This window comes from Crotalus tigris, unplaced genomic scaffold, assembly GCF_016545835.1.
Source record: "Crotalus tigris isolate CLP2741 ecotype Arizona unplaced genomic scaffold, ASM1654583v1 scf7180000024391.5723578, whole genome shotgun sequence".
Taxonomy (NCBI): Eukaryota; Metazoa; Chordata; class Lepidosauria; order Squamata; family Viperidae; genus Crotalus; species Crotalus tigris.
The window spans coordinates 3,362,501-3,387,683 of NW_024100561.1; the positions used below are offsets into that span (position 1 = coordinate 3,362,501).

The 25,183-nt window shown below is 37.8% G+C and overlaps 2 long non-coding RNA genes across 4 annotated transcripts in view; one reads left to right on the forward strand and one right to left on the reverse strand.

Moving 5' to 3' along the window:
* Nucleotides 1-25,183, forward strand: part of LOC120301753 — a 67,967-nt gene that overhangs the window by 35,787 nt on the left and 6,997 nt on the right. The gene's annotated exons all lie outside the window — the stretch shown is intronic.
* Nucleotides 22,968-25,183, reverse strand: part of LOC120301752 — a 29,422-nt gene continuing 27,206 nt past the window's right edge. For both annotated transcript variants that reach the window (XR_005555014.1, XR_005555013.1), the window contains one exon: nt 22,968-23,735. This is a non-coding gene — a long non-coding RNA (uncharacterized LOC120301752). The remainder of the gene's footprint in view (nt 23,736-25,183) is intronic.

A 25,183-nucleotide genomic window follows, 5' to 3' on the forward strand; every position in this document is an offset into this window, starting at 1 on the left:
AGCATTCCACGCCCACCTATTTGCCTTGGTAGATAAAGTCTGTCAATGTCACTGCGTGGATGAAGGGCATGATTCATTGTGTTATTATTATTGTTGTTGTTGTTGTTGTTGTTGTTGTTATTATTATTATTATTATTATTATTATTATTATTATTATTATTATGGATCATCGCACAGTCAGCCAGATGTTCAGACTGGATTTGGCATTCTGTCTACCTATCAAGTCCTTACCCAGGACCTGGGATAGGCAGATATGGGTGTTTGATGGTATTACAGATATCGTCGCAGGATGGAAGCAGTTCCTAGTAAGGCCGCCTTTTGCAATTGACTAATAGCGAATTTGTCAATGCCAATGGTGTTCAAGTGGTGCTCCAGTTGTTTTGGGATTGCACCCAAGGAGCCTATGACTATTGGTACTACCCTTGCTTGCTTTTGCCACAGTCTTTCTATTTCTATTTGTAGGTCTTTGTATTTTGTTATCTTCTCCAGTTCTTTCTTGTCTATTCTGCTATCTCCAGGCACTGCCACGTCCACTATCCAGACTTTTTTGTCTTTCTTATCGACAATTGTTAAGTCTGGGGTTTATGTTGCAGGTGCTTGTCTGTTTGAATTCTGAAGTCCCAGAGCAGTTTAATTTTATCATTTTCTATGACTTTCTCTATTTTATGATCCCACCAGTTTTTGCTTACAGGCAAATGATATTTTTTGCAGATCTTCCAATGCACCATTGTTGCTACTTTGTCATGCCGCTGCTTGTAGTCAGTCTGTGCAATCTTCTTGCAGCAGCTTACCAGGTGGTCCACTGTTTCTTCAGCTTCTTTGCATAGGTGGCATTTACTGTCTGTTGCTGTCTTCTCAATTTTGACTTTATATGCATTTGTCCTTAAGGCTTGGTCTTGTGCAGCCAGAATTAGTCCCTCGGTCTATTATTATTATTATTATTATTATTATTATTATTATTATTATTATTATTATTATTATTATTGATCATCGCATAGTCAGCCAGATGTTCCAACTGGATTTGGCATTTTGTCTACCTATCGAGTCCTTACCAAGGACCTGGGATAGGCAGATGTGGATGTTTGATGGTATTACAGATATCATCGCAAGATGGAAGCAGTTCCTAGTAAGGCCGCCTTTTGCAACTGACTAATGGCAAATTTGTCAATGCCAGTGGTGTTCAAGTGGTGCTCCAGTTGTTTTGGGATGGCACCCAAGGCGCCTATTACTATTGGTACTACCCTTGCTTGCTTTTGCCACAGTCTTTCTATTTCTATTTGTAGGTTTTTGTATTTTGTTATCTTCTCCAGTTCGTTCTCATCTATTCTGCTGTCTCCAGGCACTGCCACGTCCACTATCCAGTCTTTTTTGTCATTGTTGTTGTTGTTGTTGTTATTATTATTATTATTATTATTATTATTATCCCTCTGATTCTTTTAGTTTATATTTTATGTTCCTTATTCTTGATACGTTGTAAAATAAAACATATACTACAGAATACTGTGGTCTCCTATTGCCAGTCAGCATGAAGCATGAATACTTGCTTCCAGCTCTGTCCATGGGGAGGAGACTCAAGATTCAAGATGGCGGCAATCTTTGTTAACGTGCCTTGATTTTTTGACCCATACACAAACAAACAGCATCATTGCTTGCTTTAGAGGTTTGTAATTGCCTCTGGGACTTTTGCAAGTGTTAAGGATACACAGAGTTACATTTCCAGGCTGGCAATACTATACATTAAGGTTATTTACTCAGATACACAATAACTATAGTCTCAAAGTATCCTGTTTTGAACACACTTTGCAAAGAACTAGCTTTTTGGAGAAGGCTTTAATGTTGTGAAAGGTGGGAAAAAAGAGAAGAAGACAACTGGCAGCAAAGTATATGGACTCATTTGTGGTGATGAGTGCACTGTTGGAAGATCTGAAAGCTCAAATTAGGGACAAATTGTCCTATCCATTTGATCTCTGATTCAACAATAACTTGATGGCACATAATCAGTCAATAAGTGGCAAACATTGTTTTGTTCGGCAATTCTTTAAAAATCACTGAAGAAAAACAATTTATTGAATGAAGGCCTGCCTTATCTAAGAGCTGATCAATTGTTAAAAGCACTAAATCAGAGTAACAAAAACATCCTGAATTGGCGCAGTATTTCATTTCCTGAGTTGATTTACTCATTTGTCTGTACTATGATGTTATGCTGTATTATTTATTGTCTTCTTACATTCATATTCCACCTTTCATTTAGGAATTTGAGCTGCCATATACAATGCTCCCTTTTCCTAATTGGGCTGAGAGTGACTGGCCTTGAATCATCAAATTATGTAAATGGTTTGATGTTAAATAATTATTTATTGCTCCTTATTTTCAAAATAATTTTACGTAACTAATTTCTAAGGCCACCCATTCCACAACAATTTTTCCTTCCCTGAGGATACAGAGGTCATCCAATTTTGCTTGTCCTCAAATTCTCTGCAGGATGACAGATGCTCTTCCAATTTTTTCCCAACCTGATTGAAATTTTATGAGGAAAATGTTTGATGATACAATTGTAGTATTGTCTTAGAACTGGAATTAATCATCATCAAAGATTTTATTTTTAAAAGAACCTTCATAACTTCAAGAAGCAGCAGCAAAAGTCAGTAGAATGTGGCAAAGAAAACAGTTCACCAGTTCTCTAGTAGCCAGATCAATAAGTTTAGAGATTCCTTCTAGGCCAGAAAAGATTACTGGGTTCAGCCATAAGCAGAAGGAATGTGGCACTTGTTTCCAATTCTGGCAAGTCTCTTTGGACCCTGATTTTCTCTTCATGACTTGGACTGGGAGAGAACATAATTTTTGTTCATCTAGATTTTCTATGCACCCAGACTAGTACAAAATATCTTTTCCATTTCAGCAAACACTTTCTGTGTAATGAAATGTAATATGGATGTAATGCCACAATAAAGTAGCAAGTAGCAAATGAGATATTAAAACCAGTATACATTAAAACCTTGGAGGATGAAAATGAACTTTGTCTGGCATTTAAAAAACAACTAACCAAGTATTTGTCAATATAATGTTTGTTACGAACCATTCTACAGTTCCAGTGAAGATAAATCACCTTAAATCACATCTAAACTCAACTGGAGGGAAAGCCCCTAATAAAAGCATGAATGAGCAGGTAAGCTCTGAAGGCTTCAATCTATGGGTATACGTGTCCATGCATACTTGCCAGTCTATTTGTCTGTCTCTCTCTGTCTGTGTATCCTAGACCAGTGAAAAAGTTCTGATTTTGGTGATTAATCTTTGAAAATTGATTCAGGCATACAAACTATTTCCTGATGCAACAGTCCCCAGCTAGAGGCCAATGAATATGTGAAAAATCTATTGCACAGCAATTTTTCCTCTACTCTATCCTGTCCCCTCTGTATTATAATCTCCATTAACTGGCAACATGTCTCTATTTCATTAGAAGTAATGTTACTAAATTCTAATAGAATGTTTACTGTTAAACAAATTCAAATTTCCCAGATTTCATTGTTGATGAATGTTGATCAAGAATGTTGATTTCTTAATAAATGTTGATTTGACAGGTACTGTATCTACTGAGGCTTTGGTAGGAAGTTTTCATTTGCAAAGGGCATGAATGTATGAATCTACTGTATATATCTACATTTGAATTGAAAAATACTGATTTTATGAGACTTTAGAGTTTGAAAAAGTATTTAAGAGACGAAGCCAAAATTATTCTAGGATTAATCATACTTGTTGAAGATGTGGGGATACAGGAGCAGACACTAATCATATCTGTTAGAACTAAAAATGGGATTTGTTTTTTTGTGTGTTAACTGTTGCCAAAATAGCCATTAGTAAGCAGAAAGTGAGTGGTATATTAATAATGTTTGTTTATAATGGGTTAGAAACTACAAACTACAAGACAATGTGCAATCATATGCATTATCAGGAACTTTTGGAAAGGAAATTTTTTAAAAAGAATAAATATCAAATTTAGGTGAAATGAGAAATTAGAAATACGAATGTGGAAGTTTTCAAATACCATGTAGGATGTTTAGTAATTTGCTTTTATAAAAATTCCTCTCAATAGTAGTAACTATGAGAGGTATCTCAGAGTCCTAGTGGACAATCACTTAAATATGAGTCAGCAGTGTGCTGCAGCTGCCAAAAAAACCAATACAGTGCTAGGCTGCATTAACAGAAGGATAGAATCAAGATCACATGAAGTGTTAATACTACTTTATAACATCTTGGCAAGGCCACACCTGCAATACTGCATCCAGTTTGGGTCACCACGATGTAAAAAAGATGTTGAAACTCTAAAAAGAGTGCAGAGAAGAGCATCAAAGAGGATCAGGGGACTGGAGTCTAAAACATATGAAGAATGGTTGCAGGAATTGGGTATGTCTACTTTAATGAAGAGAAGGACTAAGGGTGATATGATAGCAGTGTTCCAATATCTCAGGGGGTTGCCACAAAGAAGAGGGAGTCAAGCTATTCTCCAAAGCACCTGTAGTCAGGACAAGAAGCAGTGGATGGAAACTGATCAAGAAGAGAAGCAACCTAGAACTAAGGAGAAATTTCCTGACAGTTAGAACAATTAATCAGTGGAACAATCTGCCTCCACAAGTTGTGGGTGCTTCAACACTGCAAGTTTTTAAGAAGAGATTGGACAGCCATTTGTCTGAAATGATATAGGGTTTCCTGCCTGAGCAGGGGTTTGGTTGGACTAGAAGACCTCCAAGGTCCCTTCCAACTTTATTATTATTATTATTATTATGGATCATCGCACAGTCAGCCAGATGTTCAGACTGGATTTGGCATTTTGTCTACCTATCGAGTCCTTACCCAGGACCTGGGATAGGCAGATGTGGATGTTTGATGGTATTACAGATATCGTCGCAGGATGGAAGCAGTTCCTAATAAGGCCGCCTTTTGCAATTGACTAATAGCGAATTTGTCAATGCCAATGGTGTTCAAGTGGTGCTCCAGTTGTTTTGGGATTGCACCCAAGGAGCCTATGACTATTGGTACTACCCTTGCTTGCTTTTGCCACAGTCTTTCTATTTCTATTTGTAGGTCTTTGTATTTTTGTTATCTTCTCCAGTTCTTTCTCTTCTATTCTGCTGTCTCCAGGCACTGCCACGTCCACTATCCAGACTTTTTTGTCTTTCTTATCGACAATTGTTAAGTCTGGGGTGTTATGTTGCAGGTGCTTGTCTGTTTGAATTCTGAAGTCCCAGAGCAGTTTAATTTTATCATTTTCTATGACTTTCTCTATTTTATGATCCCACCAGTTTTTGCTTACAGGCAAATGATATTTTTTGCAGATCTTCCAATGCACCATTGTTGCTACTTTGTCATGCCGCTGCTTGTAATCAGTCTGTGCAATCTTCTTGCAACAGCTTACCAAGTGGTCCACTGTTTCTTCAGCTTCTTTGCATAGGCGGCACTTACTGTCTGTTGCTGTCTTCTCAATTTTGACTTTGTATGCATTTGTCCTTAAGGCTTGGTCTTGTGCAGCCAGAATTAGTCCCTCGGTCTCTTTCTTCAATTTTCCTGCTCTTAGCCATTGCCAGGTTTTATTATTATCTGCTTTCCCAGCTATTTTTTTCATGTATTGGCCATGTAGTGCTTTGTCTTCCCATGCCTCTATTCCGTTCTTCATTTGGTCTTTCTTGTAGGCCAGTTTGGTCTCTCCAGTAGTTAGTAAACCTTCCTGAAATACTAATTTCAGTGCATCTTCATCATTGTTCTTCAGATATTCTTCCAAAGCCATTTTTTTCTTCTTCAACCATCTGATGTACTTGTAGCATTCCACGCCCACCTATTTGCCTCGGTAGATAAAGTCTATCAATGTCACTGCGTGGATGAAGGGCATGATTCATTGTCATTATTTTTCTGGTCTGCCTATCCATTGCTTTTAGTTCTGCTTGAGTCCAGTCCACTATTCCAGCTGTGTACCTAATGACTGGGATTGTCCAGGTGTTGATTGCCTTTATGGTATTTCCTCCATTGAGTTTGGACTTTAAGATCTTCTTCACTCTCTTGATGTATTCACCTCTAATCTTTTTCTTGACTTCAGTGTGCTTGATGTTGTCAGCTTGAAGGATACCCAAGTATTTGTAGTACTCTTCCTCATCCAGACTCTTAATGTTATTTTCGTGGGGCATCTTGATTCCTTCAGTTTTCACTATTTTTCCTTGTTTGATAGTAAGTGTGGCACATTTGTCCAAGCCAAACTCCATTACAATATCTTGGCTATATATACGGACAGTGTTGAGCAGCGATTCTATTTCAGATGATGTTTTTCCATACAGCTTCAGATCATCCATATAAAGGAGGTGGGATAGTCTGGCAGATGTTTTTGATGTTTGATAGCCATGTCCTGAGTTATTCAGTATTGTTGACAGAGGAAACAGTGCAATAACAAATAGTAATGGTGATAATGAATCTCCTTGAAATATTCCTCTCTTGATATTAACCTCTCCCAGCTTCTCACCATTGATCTGCAACTGTGTCTTCCATTGTGCCATCGATCTTTGCACAAATTTTCTGATGTTTCTACTGACTCCTGTTATTTCTAGGCACTTGATTATCCAGTCATGTGGCAGAGAGTCAAATGCCTTTTTGTAGTCAATCCATGCCACATTCAGGTTGGTCTTCCTTCTCTTGCAGTTTTCCAAGATCATTTTGTCTATTAGGAGTTGATCTTTTGTTCCTCTGCTATTGGGGCGGTTTCCTTTCTGCTCAGGTGGAAAGAGATTGTTTTCAACTAGATGCTGTTGTACTGCATCAGCTACCACACCAGTTAGTAATTTGAAAGTTGTTGGTAAACAGGTAATTGGCCTGTAGTTACCTGGTGTTGCCCCTTTTGCTGGATTTTTTATTATTAGGTAGGTTTTCCCAGTGGTTAGCCACTTTTCAATTTCTCCTCCTTGTAATATATTGTTGAACTGCTTGGAAATGAGTGGGTGTATAACAGTTAGATGTTTCAGCCAAAACCCATGCAGTTCATTTTCACCTGGTGCTGACCAATTTTTTATTTTCCTTGCTCTTTTTTCTACCATTTTTGTTGTTATTACTAGTTCTTTCATTTTAACTTCTGTTTTATTTGCATCCACCTCTTTTAACCAAGCCGCATCCTTGTTGTATTTCTTTGGGTTATCCCATATCTGCTTCCAGAACTGCACTGTTTCTTCCTTGTCAGGTACTGACTGATTCATTGTAGTTTCTCCATTGATGGATTGTAGAAACGTTTCTGATTGGATTGAAATTGGAGGTTCTGCCTATAGTTTGCAATTCGAGCTTCATATCTACTGATTTTCCTGGCTATAGCTATTATTTGTTGCTTTATTATTTCCAGTGCTTCCTTGATCTTCCTTGTTTCTAAGTGGTATTTCTTGATTAGGTATTGTTTGGTCTTCTTGTTCTTCAGCTTCTTTTCTTTCATCTGTTCTAGCTTGCTTGCATGTGATCTTAACTTGCTGATCTTATTTTCTAGTCTAACCTTCCATTTTTCTGGTGCACTGTTTGTTTGTTTTTCTTCTTTGTTGATTTTGCATCCCAGGTATTCTGTTATAACTGCAGCTGTGCTGTACATTAGTTGGTTTGTTTCTTGCAGTGAATTGGTGCTTATACTTGATATTGCAGTATTTGCATCTTTTAATGCTTGTGCTAGCTGTTTCTTTGGAACAAGCTTCAATGCAGGTAGCCTTATTCTGTTGTTTTTGTGCTGTTCTAGATGCTCAGTTATTCTTTGTTTCAATTCTTTTATTTCTTTAGTTAGAGGGTTTTGTTCTTCCTGAGGTAGAGGTGCCTGGTTTCCAAATGAGAACAGTTGTATATCTCTGCTAGATTCCTTCACTGCCAACTCCCCCTGGTTTGCCTCTACATTCTGAATTACTTCTGGTAAGGCTTTGATTTCTTTGCCCTGGGTAAACCTTTGCAGTTCGTCCAATTCTGTTTCTGTGAATACTTTATTTCGTGTTATAAATCGGCATTGATCTGCTAGTCTCTGTTCTGTTATTTCTGATTCTGGATGTTGTTTTTTCCAGAACTGGTGCATTCGTTTTAGATATCCTCTTCTTGTTGGACTTGATCTGTAGTAACAGATCATTATTTCTTTGTTTTCCATCACTGTGTATCTGCGACGGGTAAACACCTTTTCTTCCAGTAGTTCTGCAGCTGCTGGCCCTGGTTGCTCAGCCAACAGTCCTGAGTCCTGTAACCAATTTTTCACCAGATATCCAGGAACTCCAATATCTAGCGCGGACCTTGTTAATGCAGGCGACGTCCGAGCCGGTATGGCATTCGCAATTTACATCTCACCATATTTTTTTCATGGGAGAGACACTCTTTGTCTGACTCTCTGATGAGACCGTCCAGTAGGTTGTTGTTGTTGTGGTTGTTATTATTATCGATTATTATTATTGATTATTATTATTATTATATTATGGATCATCGCCACAGGCAGCCAGATGTTCAGACTGGATTTGGCATTTTGTCTACCTTACCCCGGAATAATAATTATTATATGGATCATCACACAGTCAGCCAGATGTTCAGACTGGATTTGGCATTTTGTCTACATATGAGTCCTTACCCAGGACCTGGGATAGAGCAGATGTGGATGTTGATGGTATTACAGGTATCGCGCAGGATGGAAAGCAGGTCCTAGTAGGCTGCCTTTGCAATTGACTAATAGCGAATTTGTCAATGCCAATGGGGTTCAAGTGGTGCTCCAGTTGTTTTGGGATTGCACCTAAGGAGCCTATTACTATTGGTACTACCCTTGCTTGCTTTTGCCACAGTCTTTCTATTTCTATTTGTAGGTCTTTGTATTTTGTTATCTTCTCCAGTTCTTTCTCTTCTATTCTGCTATCTCCAGGCACTGACACGTCAACTATCCAGACTTTTTTGTCTTTCTTATCGACAATTGTTAAGTCTGGGGTGTTATGTTGCAGGTGCTTGTCTGTTTGAATTCTGAAGTCCCAGAGCAGTTTAATTTATCATTTTCTATGACTTTCTCTATTTTATGATCCCACCAGTTTTTGCTTACAGGCAAATGATATTTTTTGCAGATCTTCCAATGCACCATTGTTGCTACTTTGTCATGCCGCTGTTTGTAGTCAGTCTGTGCAATCTTCTTGCAACAGCTTACCAGGTGGCCCACTGTTTCTTCAGCTTCTTTGCATAGGCGGCACTTACTGTCTGTTGCTGTCTTCTCAATTTTGACTTTGTATGCATTTGTCCTTAAGGCTTGGTCTTGTGCAGCCAGAATTAGTCCTCGGTCTCTTTCTTCAATTTTCCTGCTCTTAGCCATTGCCAGGTCTTGTTATTATCTGCTTTCCCAGCTATTTTTTTAATTTATTGGCCATGTAGTGCTTTGTCTTCCCATGCCTCTATTCTGTTCTTCATTTGGTCTTTCTTGTAGGCCAGTTGGTCTCTCCAGTAGTCAGTAAGCCTTCCTGATATACTAATTTCAGTGCATCTTCATCATTGTTCTTCAGATATTCTTCCAAAGCCATTTTTTCTTCTTCAACCATCTGATGTACTTGTAGCATTCCACACCCACCTATTTGCTTTGGTAGATAAAGTCTGTCAATGTCACTGCGTGGATGAAGGGCATGATTCATTGTCATTATTTTTCTGGTCTTCCTATCCAGTTGCTTTTAGTTCTGCTTGAGTCCAGTACACTATTCCAGCTGTGTACCTAATGACTGGAATTGCCCAGGTGTTGATTGCCTTTATGGTATTTCCTCCATTGAGTTTGGACTTTAAGATCTTCTTCACTCTCTTGATTTATTCACCTCTAATCTTTTTCTTGACTTCAGTGTGCTTGATGTTGTCAGCTTGAAGGATACCCAAGTATTTGTAGTAATCTTCCTCATCCAGACTCTTAATGTTATTTTCGTGGGGCATCTTGATTCCTTCAGTTTTCACTACTTTTCCTTGTTTGATAGTAAGTGTGGCACATTTGTCCAAGCCAAACTCCATTACAATATCTTGGCTATATATACGGACAGTGTTGAGCAGCGATTCTATTTCAGATGATGTTTTTCCATACAGCTTCAGATCATCCATGTAAAGGAAATTGGGATAGTCTGGTAGATGTTTTTGATGTTTGATAGCCATGTCCTGAGTTATTCAGTATTGTTGACAGAGGAAAACAGTGTTAAATAACAAATAGTAATGGTGACAATGAATCTTCTTGAAATATTCCTCTTTTGATATTAACCTCTCCCAGTCTCTCACCATTGATCTGCAACTGTGTCTTCCATTGTGCCATCGATCTTTGCACAAATTTTCTGATGTTTCTACTGACTCCTGTTATTTCTAGGCACTTTATTATCCAATCATGTGGCAGAGAGTCAAATGCCTTTTTGTAGTCAATCCATGCCACATTCAGGTTGGTCTTCCTTCTCTTGCAGTTTTCCAAGATCATTTTGTCTATTAGGAGTTGATCTTTTGTTCCTCTGCTATTGGGGCGGTTTCCTTTCTGCTCAGGTGGAAAGAGATTGTTTTCAACTAGATGCTGTTGTACTGCATCAGCTACTACACCAGTTAGTAATTTGAAAGTTGTTGGTAAGCAGGTAATTGGCCTGTAGTTACCTGGTGTTGCCCCTTTTGCTGGATTTTTCATTATTAGGTAGGTTTTCCCAGTTGTTAGCCACTTTTCAATTTCTCCTCCTTGTAGTATATTGTTGAACTGCTTGGCAATGAGTGGGTGTATAACAGATGTTTCAACCAAAACCCATGCAGTTCATCTTCACCTGGTGCTGACCAATTTTTGATTTTCTTTGCTCTTTTTTCTACCATTTTTGTTGTTATTACTAGTTCTTCATTTCAACTTCTGTTTTATTTGCATCCACCTCTTTTAACCAAGCCGCATCCTTGTTGTATTTCTTTGGGTTATCCCATATCTGCTTCCAGAACTGCACTGTTTCTTCCTTGTCAGGTACTGACTGATTCCTTGCAGTTTCTCCATTGATGGATTGGTAGAAACTTTTCTGATTGGATTGAAATTGGAGGTTCTGCCTATAGTTTGCAATTCGAGCTTCATATCTACTGATTTTCCTGGCTATAGCTGTTATTTGTTGCTTTATTATTTCCAGTGCTTCCTTGATCTTCCTTGTTTCTAAGTGGTATTTCTTGATTGGGTATTCTTTGGTCTTCTTGTTCTTCAGCTTCTTTTCTTTCATCTGTTCTAGCTTGCTTGCATGTGATCTTAACTTGCTGATCTTATTTTCTAGTCTAACCTTCCATTTTTCTGGTGCACTGTTTGTTTGTTTTTCTTCTTTGTTGATTTTGCATCCCAGGTATTCAGTTATAACTGCAGCTGTGCTGTTACATTAGTTGGTTTGTTTATTGCAGTGAATTGGTGCTTATACTTGATATTGCAGTGTTTGCATCTTTTAATGCTTGTGCTAGCTGTTTCTTTGGAACAAGCTTCCAATGCAGGTAGCCTTATTCTGTTGTTTTTGTGCTGTTCATCAGATGATCAGTTAGTCTTTGTTTCAATTCTTTTATTTCTTTAGTTAGAGGGTTTTGTTCTTCCTGAGGTAGAGGTGCCTGGTTTCCAAATGAGAACAGTTGTATATCTCTGCTAGGATTCCTTCACTGCCAACTCCCCCTGGTTTGCCTCTACATTCTGAAGTACTTCTGGTAAGGCTTTGATTTCTTTGCCCTGGGTAAACCTTTGCAGTTCGTCCAATTCTGTTTCTGTGAATATTTTATTTCGTGTTATAAATCGGCGTTGATCTGATAGTCTCTGTTCTGTTATTTCTGATTCTGGATGTTGTTCTTTCCAGAACTGGTGCATTCGTTTTAGATATCCTCTTCTTGTTGGACTTGATCTGTAGTAACAGATCATTATTTCTTTGTTTTCCATCACTGTGTATCTGCGACGGGTAAACACCTTTTCTTCCAGTAGTTCTGCAGCTGCTGGCCCTGGTTGCTCAGCCAACAGTCCTGAGTCCTGTAACCCATTTTTCACCAGATATCCAGGAACTCCAATATCTAGTGCGGACCTTGTTAACCCGGGCGACGTCCGAGCCGGTATGGCATTCTGAAATTTACGTCTCACCATATTTTTTATGGGAGAGACACTCTTTGTCTGACTCCTCTGATGAGACCTGGCCAGTATGTGGTTGTTGTTTGTTATGGATCATCGCACAGTCAGCCAGATGTCAGACTGGATTTGGCATTTTGTCTACCTATCGAGTCCTTACCCAGGACCTGGGATAGGCAGATGTGGATGTTTGATGGTATTACAGATATCGTCGCAGGATGGAAGCAGTTCCTAGTAAGGCCGCCTTTTGCAATTGACTAATAGCGAATTTGTCAATGCCAATGGTGTTCAAGTGGTGCTCCAGTTGTTTTGGGATTGCACCCAAGGAGCCTATGACTATTGGTACTACCCTTGCTTGCTTTTGCCACAGTCTTTCTATTTCTATTTGTAGGTCTTTGTATTTTGTTATCTTCTCCAGTTCTTTCTCTTCTATTCTGCTATCTCCAGGCACTGCCAAATCCACTATCCAGACTTTTTTGTCTTTCTTATCGACAATTGTTAAGTCTGGGGTGTTATGTTTGTTATTATTATTATTATTATTATTATTATTATTATTATTATTATTATTATGGATCATCGCACAGTCAGCCAGATGTTCAGACTGGATTTGGCATTTTGTCTACCTTACCCCGGAATAATAATTATTATTATGGATCATCACACAGTCAGCCAGATGTTCAGACTGGATTTGGCATTTTGTCTACCTATTGAGTCCTTACCCAGGACCTGGGATAGGCAGATGTGGATGTTTGATGGTATTACAGATATCGTCGCAGGATGGAAGCAGTTCCTAGTAAGGCCGCCTTTTGCAATTGACTAATAGCGAATTTGTCAATGCCAATGGTGTTCAAGTGGTGCTCCCGTTGTTTTGGGATTGCACCCAAGGAGCCTATTACTATTGGTACTACCCTTGCTTGCTTTTGCCACAGTCTTTCTATTTCTATTTGTAGGTCTTTGTATTTTGTTATCTTCTCCAGTTCTTTCTCTTCTATTCTGCTATCTCCAGGCACTGCCACGTCCACTATCCAGACTTTTTTGTCTTTCTTATCGACAATTGTTAAGTCTGGGGTGTTATGTTGCAGGTGCTTGTCTGTTTGAATTCTGAAGTCCCAGAGCAGTTTAATTTTATCATTTTCTATGACTTTCTCTATTTTATGATCCCACCAGTTTTTGCTTACAGGCAAATGATATTTTTTGCAGATCTTCCAATGCACCATTGTTGCTACTTTGTCATGCCGCTGTTTGTAGTCAGTCTGTGCAATCTTCTTGCAATAGCTTACCAGGTGGCCCACTGTTTCTTCAGCTTCTTTGCATAGGCGGCACTTACTGTCTGTTGCTGTCTTCTCAATTTTGACTTTATATGTATTTGTCCTTAAGGCTTGGTCTTGTGCAGCCAGAATTAGTCCCTCGGTCTCTTTCTTCAATTTTCCTGCTCTTAGCTATTGCCAGGTCTTGTTATTATCTGCTTTCCCAGCTATTTTTTTAATGTATTGGCCATGTAGTGCTTTGTCTTCCCATGCCTCTGTTCTGTTCTTCATTTGTCTTTCTTGTAGGCCAGTTTGGTCTCTCCAGTAGTCAGTAAGCCTTCCTGATATACTAATTTCAAAGCCATTTTTTCTTCTTCAACCATCTGATGTACTTGTAGCATTCCACACCCACCTATTTGCCTTGGTAGATAAAGTCTGTCAATGTCACTGCATGGATGAAGGGCATGATTCATTGTCATTATTTTTCTGGTCTTCCTATCCAGTGCTTTTAGTTCTGCTTGAGTCCAGTCCACTATTCCAGCTGTGTACCTAATGACTGGAATTGCCCAGGTGTTGATTGCCTTTATGGTATTTCCTCCATTGAGTTTGGACTTTAAGATCTTCTTCACTCTCTTGATGTATTCACCTCTAATCTTTTTCTTGACTTCAGTGTGCTTGATGTTGTCAGTTTGAAGGATACCCAAGTATTTGTAGTAATCTTACTCATCCAGACTCTTAATGTTATTTTCGTGGGGCATCTTGATTCCTTCAGTTTTCACTACTTTTCCTTGTTTGATAGTAAGTGTGGCACATTTGTCCAAGCCAAACTCCATTACAATATCTTGGCTATATATACGGACAGTGTTGAGCAGCGATTCTATTTCAGATGATGTTTTTCCATACAGCTTCAGATCATCCATGTAAAGGAGATGGGATAGTCTGGCAGATGTTTTTGATGTTTGATAGCCATGTCCTGAGTTATTCAGTATTGTTGACAGAGGAAACAGTGTAATAACAAATAGTAATGGTGACAATGAATCTTCTTGAAATATTCCTCTTTTGATATTAACCTCTCCCAGTCTCTCACCATTGATCTGCAACTGTGTCTTCCATTGTGCCATCGATCTTTGCACAAATTTTCTGATGTTTCTACTGACTCCTGTTATTTCTAGGCACTTGATTATCCAGTCATGTGGCAGAGAGTCAAATGCCTTTTTGTAGTCATTCCATGCCAAATTCAGGTTGGTCTTCCTTCTCTTGCAGTTTTCCAAGATCATTTTGTCTATTAGGAGTTGATCTTTTGTTCCTCTGCTATTGGAGCAGTTTCCTTTCTGCTCAGGTGGAAAGAGATTGTTTTCAACTAGATGCTGTTGTACTGCATCAGCTACCGCACCAGTTAGTAATTTGAAAGTTATTAGTAAGCAGGTAATTGGCCTGTAGTTTCCTGGTGTTGCCCCTTTTGCTGGATTTTTGATTATTAGGTAGGTTTTCCCAGTTGTTAGCCACTTTTCAATTTCTCCTCCTTGTAGTATATTGTTGAACTGCTTGGCAATGAGTGGGTGTATAACAGTTAGATGTTTCAACCAAAACCCATGCAGTTCATCTTCACCTGGTGCTGACCAATTTTTGATTTTCCTTGCTCTTTTTTCTACCATTTTTGTTGTTATTACTAGTTCTTTCATTTCAACTTCTGTTTTATTTGTATCCACCTCTTTTAACCAAGCCGCATCCTTGTTGTATTTCTTTGGGTTATCCCATATCTGCTTCCAGAACTGCACTGTTTCTTCCTTGTCAGGTACTGACTGATTCATTGCAGTTTCTCCATTGATGGATTGGTAGAAACTTTTCTGATTGGATTGAAATTGGAGGTTCTGCCTATAGTTTGCAATTCGAGCTTCATATCTACTGATTTTCCTGGCTATAGCTGTTATTTGTTGCTTTATTATTTCCAGTGCTTCCTTGATCTTCCTTCTTTCTAAGTGGTATGTCTTGATTAGGTATTCTTTGGTCTTATTGTTCTTCAGCTTCTTTTCTTTCATCTGTTCTAGCTTGCTTGCATGTGATCTTAACTAGCTGGTCTTATTTTCTAGTCTAACCTTCCATTTTTCTGGTGCCCTGTTTGTTTGTTTTTCTTCTTTGTTGATTTTGCATCCCAGGTATTCTGTTATAACTGCAGCTGTGCTGTACATTAGTTGGTTTGTTTCTTGCAGTGAATTGGTGCTTATACTTGATATTGCAGTATTTGCATCTTTTAATGCTTGTGCTAGCTGTTTCTTTGGAACAAGCTTCAATGCAGGTAGCCTTATTCTGTTGTTTTTGTGCTGTTCTAGATGCTCAGTTATTCTTTGTTTCAATTCTTTTATTTCTTTAGTTAGAGGGTTTTGTTCTTCCTGAGGAAGAGGTGCCTGGTTTCCAAATGAGAACAGTTGTATATCTCTGCTGATTCCTTCACTGCCAACTCCCCCTGGTTTGCCTCTACATTCTGAATTACTTCTGGTAAGGCTTTGATTTCTTTGCCCTGGGTAAACCTTTGCAGTTCATCCAATTCTGTTTCTGTGAATACTTTATTTTGTATTATCAATCAGCATTGATCTGCTAGTCTCTGTTCTGTTATTTCTGATTCTGGATGTTGTTTTTTCCAGAACTGGTGCATTCGTTTTAGATATCCTCTTCTTGTTGGACTTGATCTGTAGTAACAGATCATTATTTCTTTGTTTTCCATCACTGTGTATCTGCGACGGGTAAACACCTTTTCTTCCAGTAGTTCTGCAGCTGCTGGCCCTGGTTGCTCAGCCAACAGTCCTGAGTCCTGTAACCCATTTTTCACCAGATATCCAGGAACTCCAATATCTAGTGCGGACCTTGTTAACCCGGGCGACGTCCGAGCCGGTATGGCATTCTGAAATTTACGTCTCACCATATTTTTTATGGGAGAGACACTCTTTGTCTGACTCCTCTGATGAGACCTGTCCAGTATTGTTGAACCTCTGGCATAGCTCTCATCTTCCTCAGAGTACACAAGCCCCACAACCACGTCAAGGTAGTGCCTCACTGGGGGATTATTATTATTATTATTATTATTATTATTATTATTATTATTATTATTACATAATTAAAATATATAACCTATCTGTATGAAAGAAATACTTAATTGCTTTGGCACATGTATAAATAGCTTTTGTAGTGGAATGGTGGCACCGAATGACTAAGAAGTTACTATCTTTCAGCAAAAACAGGCATTTGTGTGGAGATGAAATGGAAAGAAAAATGGAATATAAATATGATGATGATATGAGCTGTTATTTTAGCTTCATAAATTCAAAAGTCCCATAGCAGCTTTAGGATATTAATACCCCATAGTAATTGTGAAGTCCAAGTTGTCCAGAAAAATGAAAAGCAACTCTCACATAATGCTTTTCCCTGCTAATCATTTCCCCAAACAGATTCAGGAATAAAAGGATATCAGTGTAAATGGGCTGCCAATGTCATTTATCTGAAAAAGACATACTTTTCTTTTGATTTTATCATGATATGCTTTTCTTTTCTCCAAGTCTTCACAATGTAGGTTTCTTGGGAGAAGAAGTCAGGAACAGACAGTAGTAGGAGCTTGAGAGATCAACTCTGAGATCATTTTGGGAAAAACAAAAATGTGGAGAGGTTTTTGTTTGTTTGTTTTGTTTTGTTTTGAAGGATTAGCAGAAATGCTTAAACCATTCAATTGCTTCTCCATCCTCAGTGGAGCAATTTACCATATATTCCGGCGTATAGGGCGACCCCGTGTATAAGACGACCCCCTAGTTCAACGCCGGATCGCAAGATGATCGGCGTCGAGTCACAAGACGATCAACGCCGAGTCGCATGCCTAGAAATTCATCTTATACGCTGGAAACTACCGGTATTTCCAGGGTATAAGATGATCGACACCGAGTCGCATGCCTAGAAAGTCATCTTATATGCCAGAAACTACCTTATTTCCGGCGTATAAGATGACTCGGCGTATAAGACGACCCTCGAGTTCGGAGGCTGTTTTGACACTCTTAAAAGTCGTCTTATATGCCGGAATATACGGTAGATAAGTTGCTTCTCCATCCTCAGTGGAGTAATTTAGATAAGTTGATCTTATGTGAGTACTGTAGTAGTGGGGAAGTATGGGTTCTAATTTATATATCCACAGCCAAGGATATAGCCTAATTCATTTTTTTGTTTTATTTTATTCGTACCCCATTTTTCCATTCTCTTACCATACCCAAACTTGCTTGTCCAGATTTGTCTTGGAATCATGCCCCTTGCCCCAATGTATTGTACAAGGTCTTCATAAAAAAAAAGATTTCCTGAATAAATAATAATCATATGTGGTCTGAAATTATAAGTGTGAGGATTTTTAAAATTGTATTTACCTTCCTGTTCATCTTAAATCTTCTTAAAAGGTTTAGGTGCTCCCTTGTTCCTGTCAATCAGCCAGGTTAAGCTCTACAAGTTTTCTAACCTCTAATTAGTTTGTCTTCGGTTGTTTTCTCTTGGCCCATGGTTCTAACCTCTAGACTCAACTTTTCTTGATTCTCCTTATCTTGTAACTGATTATACCTACTTGAGGGATTGTAAGCAAAAAAGCTTACACCAAATAATGTTCTCTCCTCAGTAACAAGCTGATCTGATACCCTAATCAAGAGATCAATGAGACAGCACTTTGCTGTTAATTAGACAGAGAGAGGTAAGGATTTTCATGGCAATATAAATAAATTTCAGCTACTATGTTACCATTTAATGCCTTAATCCAGCTATAAAAAATGTACATTATGCAAAACTGTGCATTGCTAGGATAGCCACAGCTACAAAATATTTTAAATCTGAGCACAATAAGGCACTGGTGGTACTCTTATACACAGGTCCAGATCAGGGTCCCAAAAAACTGAGTACTAAGTTACACAAGTTGTTAAGTATATGAGTGTCATTCTTTTTAAATTAAAAGTTGTAAAATTATAAGTTAAAGATGTAAGAGGGAAAATTCTTCAGAACAACTTGGGGGTAGGGTTTAAGCCTCATCCACCTAGTTGTGATAGTCTTGATCAAAATTGAGCTTCTAGAGAGTTACTGTATGCTATCAAAAACAAAAATCAGAAAGGCAATAATATGCTATTTAATTTATCGTGCACAATTAACAATGCATTTTAACTCTTAGAAAAAGATGTACAGCAACTACCATAGCTCTGAAAACTGAGTAGGAGCAGATTCATAATAGAAGTCTAAAATGGCATTGTCTTAATTAAGTCGTATACTCAATTATTTGCAAGAAACCTTTTGCTCATCTATTGGAAAGCCTTCGTTCTGCAACATTCTCCCTCCACAAAGATATTCTCTACAGTCTGACAACCATAATCAGTTAAAGTGTGAGAAGGCATAATTCTTCACTCTCTCAAGAAATCAATATTGATGAGTAGTACCTTCAGTCCAATTTGACTTGATCTGGATCATTCACAACCTCTGGCAGATAAAGTAGCCTACATTTGGAAGGAATCTGAATGAACATTAAATATGGCTACCCATGGTGTTTGAAAGGTGTGAATAAATTGAGACTGTGCATGCATTTCCTTCAACTGTGAGACAAACACTCTTCCTCCCTTCACATTAATTCATCCTCCAACAAACAATCACACATTTTAAATATGAGTAGTCCCTGTTTAGCAACTGCCCTGCTTAGAGACCGTTCACAGTTATGATGGTGATGAAAAATGAAAAATGACCAATCCTTGCGTTTACAACCTTCTCGGGACTATAAAGCATAGGATAGCTGAAATAAGATCATCAGCACACCTAGCAACAGTTTTGTGTAGCAACCAAGTTGCCCATCCCAGTTGTGGTCACTGAAAAGTCTAATCTTCTTTTCAAGCAAATGCAATAATATTAATATTATGAAATTTTGTGGGTCATTTTAGAGAATAGTAGAAATGTTTTTGAAAAAAGCAGGCATAGGCAGTTGTCTTCCTTGTGCAAGTTTTGGACTTCAACTCCTATTTTCCCATCAGTTTGGACAATGATGAGAACTGTAGGACCACCATTTCAAAGATAAATAGCTGACCAGTTTGCTTGTCCCTGTGCGTCACTTTGGTTGGTGAGTACAATAAAGTGACCCTGTTCTGCCTTGCTTCATACATCTAAAGCCATCTGGGATCCTTTCCTTTCCTTTTTTCCTTTCCTTTCCTTTCCTTTCCTTTCACTTCCTTTCCTTTCCTTTCCTTTCCTTCTCTTTCTCTTTCTCTTTGCCATTTTTAATTCACTTTACTTCTATAACTTCTGATATGTTTATTTCTTTATTATTTACTAGCATTTTAATTTTATTGGAATTCTGGTTTTGGAGCTGCGGCTTTTAAGCCACCTTAAAAATAAATATTTGAATGAATAAATGAATGAATGAATAAATCAATGAATATGAGTCATAGATAACAAGTCACCATTCAGCCAAAATACAGACAGACTGCACAGTAACTGTGTGCCTTTTATTTGAGAGATGAGTCTGTACTTATTAATACAATTCATTTTCATGTAGTTAGTAGAGTTTCTGGATTTGACCTAGGGAAAATTAATCACTTTTTGACAAATGAAATCAATAGGAGATGGCATGCTTAATCCTGGATGGATTGCACCCCTAAATTATTTGAAAGATTCAGCATCTTTTTTGTTGACTCATGGGTTTCTCTTATTAAGCATATGAGATCAAACTGCAAGGAACATTGACTACAGTGGGAAAATGAGTAAAGATGTTATTTTTTAAAAAAAAACTGCCTGAAATTATATGGCAGGTAATAACTATGATTTTTACTGGGCTTAACAGACAGACAGAGGTTGTTTTTATATACCATTTCCCTATAATTCATTGATACTGAATTGGTGCTCCTTACAAAATGCCCCCCGAGAAGCTTTACAACTGAACTGGCACTTACAGAGCAGATAAGTCTCACTGATACTGGAGTAATCTTTCCACATGGATAAGCAGTTCTTGAACAGTTTCTCCAGGGAACAGGTTAAGGAGCCAATGTGTACTTGGCCGACAGATTTGACATTCAGAAAAACAGTCAGTATGAAGGATAGCTCAGTGTACAGGAAAAAAAAAATCATTTTTTTATTCCATGTAAGAAACAATGTGCATTTATTTTGCTATGTTAAATATATTGTCAAGTAGGATAAGCATATGATTTTATTTCAACACGTAATCCGAAGCTAAATGGATGGACAGAAAGAAGTACAGTTCATTAGTGCTGTAAATGAGTACACAATTTTCTTCCCTTTTTAGTGTTCTGAGTGCATAGTACCGTTCGTTTATTATTTTGCTTAAATCAGTATCCAACCAAAGTTCATAGCTCAAATTTCAAATTCCTTACATCTCTCATGACAGTCAAGCACTGGAGATCGAAGCCATGAGCAAAAGAGCAGATCTGTAGAGGAATATATCTTCAGACTTTGTTTCAGAAAATATGCAAAGATGTTGTCTACTAGAGGCAACTGTTTTGGCAAAGTGAGAGTAAATCACTCAGATTTCACTTTTATTACAAACTGTCCTTTAAAGAAAGATGTATAAAATGAATTGTAGTTAGGGCTGGGCTCTAACATTGGCCATGTTTCTCCATGGAGCATAAAACTGGATATTCCTAAAGAATACTTTTGATACGGGCTGTCGTTATAGTCTCATCACAGGAAATGAGCCTTGGGACATGAGCAGCTGTCAGCAAGGACTGACTCTGCTAGTGTGAAAAGATGGATCATGAGTCTAGCAGCTAAGAGGAATTGTTCTGCTGAACAGAAAAGGCGGAACAGACTCTTGGTTTTTATACCAGGCCTCATCAATCCATTGAGACTGCTTGCCCACTGAGTGTTGCTGAAATGTTGCATCCTTTTCTTTTGGCATGAAAACACAGGACATGGATCTGTGCATTCCCAGCTATCCAATATCTAGATCACAGCCATGACAGTCCCCACCAGTGCTTTGGAGACTGTTATTTTAGTTGGGAAAATATATTTGACCACTGTTAAAAGATACTGTAGACTCCCAAATGCAGTGATATGCAATGCTTTTTTTTTTTTTAAACCCCCATTGCCCAAACTAGCATCCACTAAGCATAACCACCAGCCATTCTGTGGCTGACTGATACCAGGCCATCTGCCTGGTTTTTCCTTATTAAGCTAATGAGTGGCTGCATTTGGATGATGAATTATAGTTACTGAAGGCCTGAGCATGCTAATCTCCCTGCTTGCTTATTGCTTCATCTTTTTAACAGCAAATATATTATTAAACTGATGTTTAGGATTAACCTTTTTTCAGTTTACTTAAAACAAAAGAATGATTCAACAATTTAAGGCAATTAGAAAGAGATGATATCTATCCCCAGTTAGTGAGGAGTTCAAGGTTCCATTGACAACAAAGCCTGCAACATAGAGTTCATGTGACTTTATGACAAGACATAAAGTCTTTGCACATTATTCCTCAATTTCCAAACTAGACTAGAAGTCTCTCATGTGTGTGTGTTTGTGTATGTGTTTGTATGCTTGTGTGTGTGTGTGTTTACATGTGTGCATTTGTCTGTTTGTCAAAGAATATGTGAGATATAAAAATGATGTTTTAAATATACTCAGTGAAAAATATATTCCTTTTGATCGTTGTCTCTTAGGTTTTTTTAATGTTCTCAGAAAATGACTATATCTTTTAGAGTCTCTCAAGGATTTTCAGATAAAAAGAAAGGTTTTATCTTTCCATGTCTATAAGCAGGGGAAAACTCTGGAGACTGAAACCTACAGGCAATTCCAATAAACTAAATCCGATCAAGGTAATATCAATGCCAGAATTAGAAGAAAACCCAGAGAGAATATCAATAACAACATTAAAACAGCAGGTTTCAACTGGAATCAATAGGCAGTATAAACAGAAAAAATTAAGTCACAAAGTGATAGTAGATAAAAGCTCTCCACTCATTAAAATTCTGTTTGTCTTTGTGCCTTTTTATCAATGTACCTATATATCTATGCAACTGTATCAAAGTTTTTAATGTAAAAGAATGATGAAATAATCTAATTTACGGTGTCATTTCACATATTTCTTTCAAGTCAGAATTGCTATATTAATAATGGTTTGCAGTTTAGTAAAATATCTCTATTCCTACCAACTTCTCTATCTGCTTGTTATAAAGCCCTTTTTATCAAATAACTAAACTTTAAAAGATTTCCACTTTGATCTGAAATGAGAAAAAGAGCGATTCCCTCCATTTGTACCAAATAACTCCACTATATTTTGCAGAAAGACAGTGGTCCGTTATTGCCTTTCTGTCACAAAACTTAGTGAGTAAGAAGGGAAGAATATTGAAGAAAAGAGCAAGTGCTAGAAAATAGCAAGTTAGGGAAGGACTGAGTTTTTGCCTTAATAGTTGAATCTACCTGGGCAAAAGAGGTACTGGTCTACTAGCATATGCATTAAGAAGTTGAAATATGATAGAACAGAACAGTACAGCAGTAGCTTTTGATGCCCTCCATGGTGAGGTCGTCTGTCTTTGCAACCAAGACAATAACAGCTAGGAAATACATCAAATATTTTTAGCATGCCCAGATAAAGTCTTTAGAAGGAAAAGAGGCTGAATAAAATACAAAGTCTTGAGCTGCATGGGTAATCTTTCCACAATATTTATTTTCCTTCTGAGACTTCCCATAATCCTGAGAATTCCCACAATCCATGAGTGTTCATGAAAATATTACGTTATATAGTAATAACTGTTTCCATTTGAATCCAGATTTTGGTATGAGGAATGAAACACCTTATTGCTTTTCCTATACATTTGGTGCTAATCTTTAGCAAAGAAAAAGGAAACTTTACTTTCTCACAGTGTTCTTGTTGGGAATGACTTAGTCACTTTGAGCTGAAGGACAGGTATGGCTGCTTCCACAATACTTCTTCCACCTCACTTTCACCCAATAGTAGAAAGTAATAGCAGCTATTCATTAATAAGAGGTAAAGTCAGGTCTTGTGGAATATTATTGAGGTGCAATCTATATCTGTCTTAGGCTTCTGTGATCCTGGAGAAGGCTGGATGCTGATATTTATCAATATCATGGTAAGAGAAGGAGTTTGACCTTTCTTTTCCTCTTTGTCATTGAAGTCCTGATGAAATAATTTTGCTGTAATTATACAATTAATCACTTTCTTCCTTCACTCTTCCCTGAAGCTCCAGTTTTGTACATATTTACTATGTAGTAAAGTACGCAAGTAAATGCAAACAATGCATTTAATATCCCAACTAGTTTTGACCTCAGTATCTGCAGGTTTTTTGCCTATTCTCAGCTGTGTCCCAGTTGCTGCTCACTTATATTTTTTTTAAGGGGATAATATTTGTCTGATGACCTGATGTGATTCCACAAGCTGAACTTTCATCTTCATCCTAAAAAAAGCATAGTGTACTGATCACCAAATGTACAGCAATCTAATATAAAGAAATCAAGGGAAGGATATTCATGGATGAACCAGCCTTTAGGTAAACCTACATGGGCCACATGAATTTTAACTATTGGTGGTACCACTGGAGTCACATTTCTGTATAACAGTTTAATTTTACAAGTGTTATGAAGGAATTCCGCATTGATTTCCTGCAATACTGAATGGCTTCATATTAAGATGCATTAAGGCAAGACAAGGGAGGTCATATTTATTCTTCCATTTTCTCTGAGGCAATTTGATTTCTTCTAATTGGGACATGCGGGGATCGCGGCAAATGAGCCCTAGGCTACATAGCAATGCCCGCTTTGGTTAAGCTGTCTGTTTCAGATGGCTTCTCTGAGGCTTATAGCACTTGGCAAGATGAAAAACCAAAACACAGCTCTCCTGGAGTTTATGTAAGGAGAAAGAAAAAAACTGGGAACCACTGCTTTCTTTTTACATTTTATTATTTTCACAACCCTTCACAACCTTGCTGAAAATCATATCTGTTACTACATTTCAGAGTCTCATTAGTTTTGCATGCAAGGTTTGTACTGGTGTAATCCCTTCATCACCTATAAGGGCATCAATCTTGATTTACTTCAGTTTCATTAGGAATGGTACTGGATTAATTGAGTTCAAAGCCAGCCATGGAGGCAATTAAAAGTTTAAAAATCCAGAATGACTTGTGATCTAAGATCAACAAATAAACATTAGTGTAGAATGTCAAATGATTTTTATGAGTGCCATTGTCTATGGTTATTTTTTTTTTAACTGAATTGAAAACAGATGTGGAAAAGATTCAGCTAGTAATTTCCCTTGTGCTCTTTTGAGCCGTTGTTGTGATTTAAAGTCCTTGGAAATTTTATTCAGAGCTTGATTTTCTTACTACCACTACAGCAGTTCTTCCTATATAAGGCCTGTGAATGGCATCATTGGTTAATCCTACTTCTTAGGCTTTTTAGGGTTGTCACCAAAAATCACATCTCCTGACCAGTTCCCCAGATTTAACTATGCTAACTATCATCTACAAAGGGTGTGAGGTTATGAGATGAGAAGTTATCAGCCATAGTGATGGCAATCCTAGTTCTAAGAACTCCTAGTTTATTCAGGGAGTGAAAGGGAATTAAACTTGGTAGTTGCTCTTGTGGGCTACAAATTTAGTTCTATCCTCATTGCTTTCTGTTGTTTTGTACAGAATTATAGCTGGGAGAATTTCTATTATAGACCTTTGGGCGTAGTGAACTTGAACTCTTTTTCTAGTGAAGTAATAACTGGCTGGAAGTATCTTGCACTAAAAGATACTTGATTTGCATTACTTTGCCAAATGGTATAAGATGTTCTTCTTTTTTTTTCCTTCTCAGCTATTTCTTCATCAAACAAGTAAACTGGCCATTATTACACTTCAGAAAT